The sequence below is a fragment of the Triticum aestivum genome, chromosome 1B, assembly GCF_018294505.1.
Source record: "Triticum aestivum cultivar Chinese Spring chromosome 1B, IWGSC CS RefSeq v2.1, whole genome shotgun sequence".
Classification (NCBI taxonomy): domain Eukaryota; kingdom Viridiplantae; phylum Streptophyta; class Magnoliopsida; order Poales; family Poaceae; genus Triticum; species Triticum aestivum.
In genome coordinates this window covers 481038726-481049787 of record NC_057795.1, presented here as the reverse complement: position 1 = coordinate 481049787, position 11062 = coordinate 481038726, and the positions used below count along the sequence as shown (strand labels likewise).

Sequence of the window (11062 nt, the reverse complement as noted above, 5' to 3'; positions counted from 1 at the left end):
AAATCATACAAGTTAGAGTCCAAAACAAGGGCAAAAGTGTTTGGAAAAGTAGATACGACGGAGACGTATCATTCATCCAGAGGCAACGCCACGGGATCCTGTTAATCCACCCCCACCGCTCATTGTTCATCCAAACCCCCCCCCCCCCCCCCCCCCGCAACGCTCACTCTTCATCCAGAGGCAGCATCGATCGGCTTAAGTTAACAGCAGTAGCGAAGGAATCGCTCGATCGGGTTCAGTTAACTGCCATCGATCGATCGCTCGGGTTCAGTAACGCGTAGCCTGCAGTGCAATCACTCGGGTTCAGTTAGAGCCCAACGCCTCACTCAGGTTCAGTTAGAGCCCAACACCTCACACCCACAAGTGTACGTGTACGAGAAAAACGCGCATCGCTCGGCCCCCGACCACCCACCGTAACTGGGAACTCGCCGAAATTTTCCTCGCCCTCACTTCTACCATGGTTTTTTCCGTCATGAACGGCCCAAACAATGTCATGCAGCTGCGTCTCCGGCCCGCCCAGGATGAAAAACCCATTTTCTGTCTTGATTTTTTGTCATAGAAGTAGGAGCCCACCACATCTATGATGATACCGGGTTTTGTCACAATTATCGTCATAGAAGTGTCATAAGTATGACAGGAAAAAAAATCGTTCGGCCCAAAATGTCACGGATGTGTCTTTTTTTTGTAGTGATACCATCAACCTATTTTGGGAGTCGGTCAAAGCGGCAAATAGGGTGGAGTAAGCCGAGTATTCCCTTGACGCGATTAACTTCCAAACAATTTCATACTCAACCTCGAACTTGAGGTTTACCTCCTAGAGGGTCACCCATAACTCAAAAAACTCAACGAGGTATTGAATCGAGACGCCCAAAATTGTATTGATGTTTCCAATGCAACCACCCTTCTCCAATACTTGTCGGGCAAAGAGTCTTTTCCACTTAGATATTGCAAAAATGGATGGTGCAATGCCTTCCAGTTTGCGTCCTCCAAGCCAAGGCAAGTCCCAAAAAGCCATTGTTTTCCCATATCCAATAGTGATTGTGGTGTAGTCATAGAAAAGCTCCATATATCCTCATCGTAAGGGTGACCCAAGCCAAGCCATGGCCATCTCAGAACGAGTGCCCTTGTAGATTTGTCCATATCAAGAATGCCAAATCCTCTAACCGCCTTAGTGCACACGAGGCCCCATTTGGTTTTGCACTTTCCACCTGATGCCTTATTCGATCCGCCCCACAGGAAGGCGCGATGAAGCTTCTATATTGATTTCGTGATGCCCTTGGGAGGCACAAGAGACCTGAGGTTTTTTATGCCTTGCGAAGTGATGGCCGATTTTATCCACGTTTATCTACCTACCAACATTATTAACTTCCCATGTCCCCACGAAACTTTGTTGGCGATCTTGTCAAGAAGGTGTTAGAAGTCAAAGCTTTGCAAATGATGACTCAAGAAAGGGAAGCTGAGGTACCACAATGAGAACTGGGAGTGCATGGATGGGAAGGAACTGAGAATATCGTTAAGATCAATGCTTGTGCACCTAATGCAGGTGTGACATCCCCATATTACTAAACCCTACTTATGCTAATTAACCTTGCCAAGTCATCATGTTTGTCATCATTTAATCGCAACTAAGAACTAATCCAATCCACAAATGCAAATTTAAAAAATTATTTCAATAAATAGTGCATAAGAAATGTTGTTAATATTCTAAATAACCTCCTAGTAATTTTCCAAGTGGATCCAAATTAATTGGGATTTTTGATTTGACCCCAGCAACAATTCGAGTGGCCTTTCAAAAATAAACAAATACTTATGCAATCGCAAATAATCGAGAAACTTTTGTGTGTTATCGGTATGCAGTGTTTGATTTAGGTGCAAAATTCTACGTCAACTAAATTCATTTAGTAACTGAAATAAATGCAAGACAGAAGCTAAATTGAAACTGGAATAGAAAAGAGAAAAAGACTTAAGTCACTGTTGGACTGGGCTCAAGTACTACAGTACCTAGGCCCAGCCCATCTCTCCCCACTACAAGAAACCTGTTAATTCATGACAGATTTCTGGTGACAATTTCGAAAACCGTCATGGACGGTATAGTACAGCCCTGCAGCCCGCCCGCAACCCACTTGAGCCCACCCAAACCATTCATGTATAAAACCGACCTAACCCTAGCGCACTCCCTTCCACAATCTCTTCTACCTCCGCCGCCGCCCCCAGAATCTTATCCCTCTTCCTCAATCCCCTCCACTACCCCTCCTCTGCAGCCCCACCGTTCCGGCGGTCTCTCCTTCCTCCATCTCCCCACCTGCGCCCTCCCTCTTACCGAGACTCTCCCGTAGATCCTCCAGTACCACTCCCATTGGTAACCCGTCCCTCCCTCCCCCATCCCACTTGTGGTTCTGATCTAGGGAGTTCGACGGCGACGGCGACCATAGGAGCAATGGCAGCTGCAACTTGGGCACGCGCAGATCCGGCACAGAGCTCAAGCCCAACGTCGGCCTTGTCGGAGCTGAGCGGCCGTGCGGTGGCCGGTGTACTGCGACGGCTCGCTGGAGGCAGCAGCGAACCCTAGTCGCCATTGGTCACCAGCGCCTGGCCTACCTCTCCTGTTGGCTTCCTCGACGTCGTGGCCTAGTGCTACTGCGTGACTGCAGTGGCGGCCTTCACCATTGTCAAGCCCTGAGGTGCACGCTCGTCTCTTTGTCCGGTATTAAATAATACAGTAAGACACACAGGGCAGCTCTATTATATATGTAGTACTATTTATAGGTACATGCTTTTGATGGTATACATTGTTAATTGGTGCATCTAGCACAACTGTCAGGCTCTGTCGTACATGTAGTTTCTTAGCAAATTGTGGTGGCAGGCTTGATATGGGCTGGAATTAGGCAACGTATACCACCCAGTATGCAGTCTTCAAGTAATAATTGTTATTGTGTGAAAGAATTCAGTCACTTGGATCTATGTAGTTTCTGTCATCTATGTATAGGTTCTCACAGAACAGGAGATAAGAATGTCTAAATACAACATTTGCCTGATTAAAGGCATCCTCTCTTCTGCTGTTAACCGAAATGCATGAATCTCCGCACTTAGCTATGGTGGTCTTGCATGGGTAGTTGTAGCTAGAGCAGCGGAGAGTCCCAAAGACGTCTGTATGCCTCTGTTTTTCTTGTGTTTTTCTACATATATGTGCTTCTTCAAACATTCTCTGCTTGCTTGCTGAAATAGTACAACTTCAGTAGTGGATAACATAGTGTGTTGACTCTAGAGAGAAGTCAAGGAATTCTTGTGTGATGAAGCTGTGGTATAAAATACTTCAAAAGACAATGTATACAGTGAAGTCTGTACCCTTATTGATTCATTCCGGTGCCAATCTTACTTACATGAATAAACAGTACTGTTGCTTTATTTTGAAGAGTTGTTTACATAGTTGAAGTTCTGCAAACTAGTGAGTATATTTGTTTCGCCTCTGCACGTGGTTGTTGGCGGTGGGCATGGCTCCTTTCGGCAACTCTCAAGGTAGGCGCACAAAATCGTCCTTCCCGTGGAAATTTTACTCAATCAAGTATAATAATTAGTCATATTCCAGATCCTTGAAAACGATCTATTGTGGAGCAGTCAAAGCATGTTAATTGCAATATCGACTTGTTTGCTTTATATGATTATATATTGCAATATCTGTTCTGTCAAATCTATTGTGAGCAGTCAAAGCATGTTACTGCAATATCAACTTGTTCACTTTATATGATTATATATCGCAATATCGTTCTGTTAGTCCTTGAAAATGATCTATTCTGAGCAGTCAAAGCATGTTAACTGCAATATCGACTTGTTCACTTTATATAATTATATATTGCAATATCCGTTCTGTTAAAATAGGCTTTGGAGACATGATTTCTGTTACGGTATTAAATGGCCGTCATGTTCTCTTTAGAGTTTTGATATTAAAGTAGTTTATTATCTCATTTGATCGAGTGACTAAGAGTAAGATTGTTTGTTAACTAGGCCTGCAATTACACTGCTTCTCTGTTCTATATTATGTGTAAAATTTCTATGTGTATGTGGTGAAAGTAGCCATCATACGTATTATTGTGATATTGATTGATCAATACCTGAATACCGAGCTGTATTCATTGATAAACCAGATTTAGAGTTTGATGATAAATTTTTCACACTTCCGAGTGGCAATGGTGTTATTGCTGCCCAACATCCTTGCAGCTATTCATATACAAAAGATTGATCTGCACCTTCCTATTGCCAAACTTCCAATGTTGCATTTGTTTTTCCTCATGTTGTTTTGATCTTTCATTGCGACTTAAGTAAACGGAAGTACAACAGCTTGTGCTTTCAAAATTAGGTATCTGTATTGCTCGAAGATTTGTCATCTTAGTCCTCTTAAAATAGTTTAGCCATTGTTTGTATCTACGCCTTGCCCCTAGCATCCATATTTGCCTAGCTAATAATTCTTTGCACTTATATAAATTAGTCCTCATGGTGATTAACTTCGTTTTTTTGTGATTGTATAGTGCAGGTCACCGGTATATAAGGTTTTTGCAAGTGAATAAAGTACACATAAATCCAAGGCTCCTGTTTCAGAACAGTTACAAGAAAACGCAAAGTGTTGTACTAATGATGTTTGTAAATCCTCCGTGAGCCATCTATGTAAATATGTAATTGTTGGGTAATCTAAACAGTAGTGTGATGCTAATAAGCTTCAGCTGCTATGTGAAAATTATAAAACTATGTAAATATCTTTTGTTGGGTCATCTAAGGAGTAATGTGATTGTAATAAGCTTTGGCTGCTATGTGAAAATTCTTTTTGGTTTATGGCCCTGATTGAATACTAAGCTTGAAAATTAGATAGAAAATACCTTTGATTTCCACCTGATGTGGGTAAAAAGGAAAAACACAAAACTATTGGCCAAAAGTGACAAACTTCTAATTGGCTTAATGTAAAAATGAGATATTTGGTTGAAAATCTATAGAACCAAAACTGATGGGCCTTGGGCTGCCACGTCAAAGCCACATAAGTTGCCATGTCATCCAGTTCCATGACGGCTTGTTCTGTCACCAAAGCTTGGGCTTAGTTCGGACTGGGCGGGCCTAGGGCAGAGCTGTGACGGTACAAAACCGTCATGGAAGGTACGAAGGCAAATTATGACGCGATATACATGACGGATTTCAAATCCGTCATGCATGCGCATTTGTGATGGTTTTGTACTGGTCTATGACGGACTGGATCCGTCATGTATTAACAGATTTCTTGTAGTGCCCTTATCTTCCACCTCACGTACAGTGAGACAGAGCCATGGCGTGTCGACCATCCACGGCCTCCATGGCTAGATGGTCGACGTCTGCCGCTAAAGGGAGCCTGAGAGAGGATAAGGGTGACACCCCCGACGCCCTAGACAACCCTAGCTCAATCCTCCCCTTCCCCACGTTTGATCCCCTCGATCCCCAGCTCGGTCCCCGCCATCTCGCCTTCGATCCCGTGGCCACCGGCCGCCCCGCTTCGCACCACCATGTCCAGGAGATTCCTCGTTATCTTATCCTTCGTCCACTCCAATGATTCAAGCCGGGAAGCCGTGTAGCCTCGCCATCGCCTCTTCTTCCTCGCCACAGCCACCGCCTCCCGTTGATGGGTTCGTTGCGCCCGGGCGTCCGCGCGCCTCGTAACTACGTCCAAGAGCTTCATGGTGAGCTCCAGTGCCGATTTCCCTTGTTCCCTGTCTCTATCCATCGCCATAAGCCGTCGCCCCTGAAGCTTTAGCCGCCATGGTCGGAGTTTGGTACGTGGTTGCGCCCGAGCCATGCGCTCGCGCTGCTCCTGCGCCCCGCGACCATTGCCTCCCGTGCGCTCGCCCGCCGCCCGCGCTGCATGTTGCCGTTGCTACCGCTGCCATCTGCGCCTGCCGCTGCTGCCTTCTCCTTGCCGCTGCTCTGCTCGCGGCGCTGCTTGCTCTACTGTTGCTACTCTTTTGTTGCTCGCCTACTTCCACTGTTGTTTGCTTCTCATGTTGCTGCTGGCTGCCGCTGCTCTTTCCTGCTGATTGCTGCTCGTGATGCTGCCTTATGCTCTGCTGCTACCGGGTACCGCCGCAGCCGCTTGTCGTCGCTGCCGCCTGCTGCTTGCCATGCTGCCGCCGCCACTCCTGCGCCCGATCGCGCCTCCGTGCGTGCCCGCGCGCGCTCACCTGCTCGCTGCCTTGCCGGCCCACGCTCCAGCCGCTCGCCGCTGCTGCCTTAACGGCCAACTGCGCCATGGCTCGGCCATGGCCACGCCTAAGATCGTGCGTGCATGCATGCCAGCCGGCTGGCGCTCTTGAGGAGGCTTGCCCCTATATAGCCTTAGGGTACATGTTCGAATAATTTACCCATTATTATTTTTGTTGGAATAAATTACTTTGTTTATGTCGATCAGCCTTATAGTATATAAAGTATTCAAACATTTACATGTGTATAAATGTGATTAGCTCTACTGGTTAGCCACGCCTCATGCGAGCGATACGTCGCGGGTTTGAACCCCCCCCCCCCCCCCCCCCCACACACACACACACACACCCTACCAGTTTTTTACAAATTTGTGTTGTTTCTCTCCTATTTGTAAGAAAAATAATAATTTCAGGATGTTTTTGAAAAGAAAATAAACAGGACACATGCCCTCCTCACTGTCATCTGGTCGCTGACAGCGGGCCCAATGCCATTTTGGCTGCCACATCAGCATGGTGGATATATACATATAAGATGTGAACCGTATTTGCACGTCCATGCCAAGTTATGGAACCAGTTCGATGTATTTTGTAAGTTTAGACACTAAAGTGCACATTCATGACAAGTTCAAGCACCAGTAATGTAATTGCCTCTTTTTTTCAAGAGTACGCGAATGCGTACCATATTTTTGTAGAAGACATAGTTTCGATAAACCGCGGATGGACATGCCATCACGCGCTGCCAATATCCATACTGCACGACGCCGTGAGATTCGTGCAACATTAATATGCTTCGGCTGTATAATCAGTTCACTTATTTGTATAGCACTCGGTATTCACGTAGTATTGTCGCTGACACATCCCATGTATTAAATGCACCATTGATTAAACGGACCATCTTTAACACACACAATCAATGCCTGACAGAATTTAAACGCACCATTGATTGAACGTGGCTACATCTAAATTGATGGCATTTAAGCCTGGACAACAGTCACGTACACGTACACCACTAACTCACCGAGTACGAAGCTAGTGTTCCGTTTGAATAGTGTCAAACAACTAGAAACAGTTGAGCAAGTGCATGCTACGTGAATAGCAAGTGATAACTTAGCTGAGTCAACATGGTAACACATAGCTAATAATGCAGTATTAATATACGCATGGCTCGGATGAATTGATACACATGGCTCTAATGAATTGGTACACCAGTACACCCCACACAAACTTAACTTGGCAAAACAAAGCATCAACAAAATGAGAGGCCCGCCCTTGTTTTAAGTGTCACTCAAGGCGTACAGGTCGAGATAGACACGTTCAAACGTCAACCAACGTTTAAAATGGCCTGCGTTGTATTAACACAACACCATTAAAATTGATGCCTAGGCCACCAACCCATTTAAGATGCCTAGCTCAACCACGTACTTAGACTATCACAAACATGTATCCGTCCAATTAACCCACCATATAATTTTGGTATTCATTAGTTCGCTATATTAAGTGCTAATCTTAGAGCACAGATGGACTGCTCGGATTTCATCCTCGCGTGGCACCATGTCCCAAAAATCCGCATCCACATAATTTAAATTACAAAAAGACTACAACTTGTTGCGAACAACAAGAGTAGTACCGACACCACACCAGGGCAAGTCCGAAGATAGCAATCACCGACAACACCACTACAAAGAAAAAAGAGCTTGTCCAAAAACAAAGCATCATTACCGCGTCTCGACCATCGCCGGTCACTTCCGAAGACAAAGCCAACTCCGGGTGGGCTTCCCTCGTCAACGCACCATCCACCCTTAGATGCCTAAAAGGAGGTGGCTAGTGGATGGCGGAACTTAGTCAGTCCACAAAAGGCATCGTCTTGGATTCACCGGTGATGACGTACATTGCACCACTGAAGATCATCTTGGACAACGACGAGCACCGGAAGTAGCGCAACATGAAACCTCGTGACCGTGTCTTCAAGCGTGATGGTCCCAACAGAGTAGCGACGTAGAGGACGCCGCCATCACGCCGATTCAACTCTGAACCTAGGCTTTCACCCGAAGACCGCTACCAATCCCAGGAGCAGGAGATGGAGACACCAACACGCCTTGGCGACGCCTCCAAGGAGGGGAACGACACCCACGGGCATCGTCGCCGCCAGCACCAAACGAGACGGGCAGGAATTTCTTCCAGATCGTCGGGCACCTCCATCCCTGCCCTCCGGATTAGGGCCACTCCATCCATGTTTGCCACACCGCCGCCGCCGCAACACTTCGCCATCATAGCCGAGAAGTCGGGGTCCAACCAAGACCCACACATCCAGGAGCACACAGAACAACTACCATCACCTCCACGTATGAGAACTCGCCAGGCTCCCTCCAATCTCGTCGCCGTACTGCACACCCAGCCATCAGGCCAACTCCCGGCAGACGGACTGTGTCACGGCCCTGTAGCCCAGATTGGGCCCAACCGACCCGCTCCGCCGCCTCCAGCACCCGCGACCACGAGGACTAGGAGGGGGCACCACGACGGAGGCACGGTGGCCGCGACGTGCTCGGCCGCTGCAGCACAGCAACACCATGTCGAACACCACCTCGCCACCAAGGTCGATTGCGTCGCCGCCGCCCTGTCCCGCCTTGTCCCGTGCCATCGCCTCTAGGAGGGGCCACCGCGCCGCGACCACCTCCTCCCGCGAGCCCCAACCGTGCACCTCCACTTCGCTGTGAAGCTCCATCGTGTGCCGTCACACCAACTCTAGATCTCGCAGTCAACAACACCACATCTTCCACCACCGCAAGGGGAACACCCGGCCAATGCGAGCGCGCGTGAGCCAGATCCCGCCACTGCTGGCCGCCAACAGGCTTTGCCCGCCGACGTGCACCGACGGTGGCGAGGGGGGAGTGAGGAAGAGGGGGTGGCGGCGGCGGTGGGTAGGGTTCCGCCCGAGCCGCCCCTGGGAGGCGACGCAGGGCCGAGTTGAGGGTTGGGTTCGCAACCCTAGAGGGCGATTGTGAAATGTGATGATCCCAGTTTAGGATAGTTAGATAATTAGTAGTTAGGCTAATTAGTGGTTAGGAGTAGTGCCTAAGGCATGTGAACCCTACACGTAGTTAAAAAAATCAATTGGATTAAATACATCCAAGCCTATGACAGATGGGCCCCCCTGGGCCCCTTTGACGAGTCAAACTCTCCAGTTGATTGCTGACTGGGCAGTCAATTGGGACCCACTGTCAGCCATTGTCTTCATTGTTGTGTGCACTTCACTGGTGTACATAGCATTTTAATTTTAAAAAAATCGAATTAGTAATAATTCTAGAAAATCATTTAATCTTTGTAAGATCGTAGAAAATAAACCATAAGTCAGATAAAAATAACTTATATATGAAAAATAATCAAAAATGAGACAAATCTGAATATGCCATCCACGTACATGCCACATGCCTCTAACACAGCGAACATGGAATCTTCCCCTCCGGGTCATTTGACCAATAAATGCATGGAGGCAGGAAAATATTTCCGAATATCTTCCCGCTCCGTCTATAACACCTAGCACTGCATTACGTCGCCCCTAACATAGCATATCACCATGTCATGCATTGTATGGCATCTGAGTGCTTTGTATTTACTATTTCTTCCCCCTCTTCTTCCCTGGTAGACCCCAAGACCGCTGCCCATGCCCCTATGATCAACTACGTCACCGACGATCAGCTTCCTTCTATAGAGCTTCCAGGAAAGCAAAACCCCTTTGATCATTCCTATATCGCCCATTCTTTCTCTCTCATGCTTGCATTAGATTTTTCTACTATTGTTCGATAACTCCTATTCGGATGCATAGCCTGCTTTTTAACCCGCTATTATTACTTTACCTGTTGTCCTATATGCTTAGTATAGGTCGGTTGGTGATCCACCAGTGACCCCTCACCATTGTCCTTTTTGCCCCGCTTTGTTGCCGGAAGATTTGATCCAGGTGATCGACATGCTGAGACCGACACATCACCGCACACCCCCTTAGTTGTACGACTCTTCAGCGCTACTATTGAGTGCCGAGAGTGATACCGCCTACCTCACTCTTGATGATATATGTGTAGCATAGCTAGTTGGTTGTGGGATACCGAGGGTGATTCCTTTTTCACCACCTTCGATGATGCCTCTGTCGTGCAGCCCCTCAAGTGTGAACCTATCCAGGGTGATTCCTCCAAGTTCACCTTGACGGTTACATCAAGTGGGAATCCATCGAGGGTGATTCCTCGGATTTCCCCCTTGATGGCATGGACACACTGTTACCTTTACCTGTTGCCCTTTTACTGTTGATGTGGGACTGAAGGGACAGGCGGTACCACCGCAGTAGAGGTGGACCTGAGTTCTCGACAGTATCTTGTGAGTCTGGTTGACCTGGAGGGTACCCGCGAGATAATTACGAGGCATGATTGGGCAGGTAGACCACCCTAGAGAGGGATGGGACTGACCCTTGTCGTAAGTCCTCGAGACGGGGCGACGGGATCACTGATCGTCTCCGCGAGCTCCCAATACAATAACGGGTTTGGATATGTGATCTGAGTAGGCCTCTTGCCTTTTTGCACTAACCACCATGCGGGAATAAGTATGGGCACTCGACGTCATGCGATTCTTCTGAAAAGTCACTGGCGTCAGCAATTGAGCATCACGTGCCCGGTTGGACGGTAACCACCTGCGCTTGTATAAGGGGGTGGGTCTGCTCCAGGCCGTATCCACAATGCGTAGGATTGCAAAGGACGATTGGCCCATGACCCCTTCGCATTTAGGATGTAGACCAGCATGTTGGCCTCTCTGTTGAGCCTAGGTAGGACTACGATGTGTCGATCAGCCGAGGCCAGACATGACCCAAA

At 47.6% G+C, this 11062-nt stretch overlaps 1 long non-coding RNA gene across 2 annotated transcripts; it reads left to right on the top strand.

The window, feature by feature from the left end:
- The first annotated feature begins 2193 nt into the window (after positions 1 to 2193).
- On the top strand, positions 2194 to 4789 carry LOC123093003 (uncharacterized). 2 transcript variants are annotated; one of them, XR_006444971.1, is made up of 2 exons: positions 2194 to 3516; positions 4529 to 4789. It is a non-coding gene; the product is annotated as an uncharacterized lncRNA (long non-coding RNA). The 2 variants fall into 2 exon arrangements; XR_006444969.1 differs by having other exon boundaries at positions 4524 to 4789.
- The last annotated feature ends 6273 nt before the right edge of the window (positions 4790 to 11062 follow it).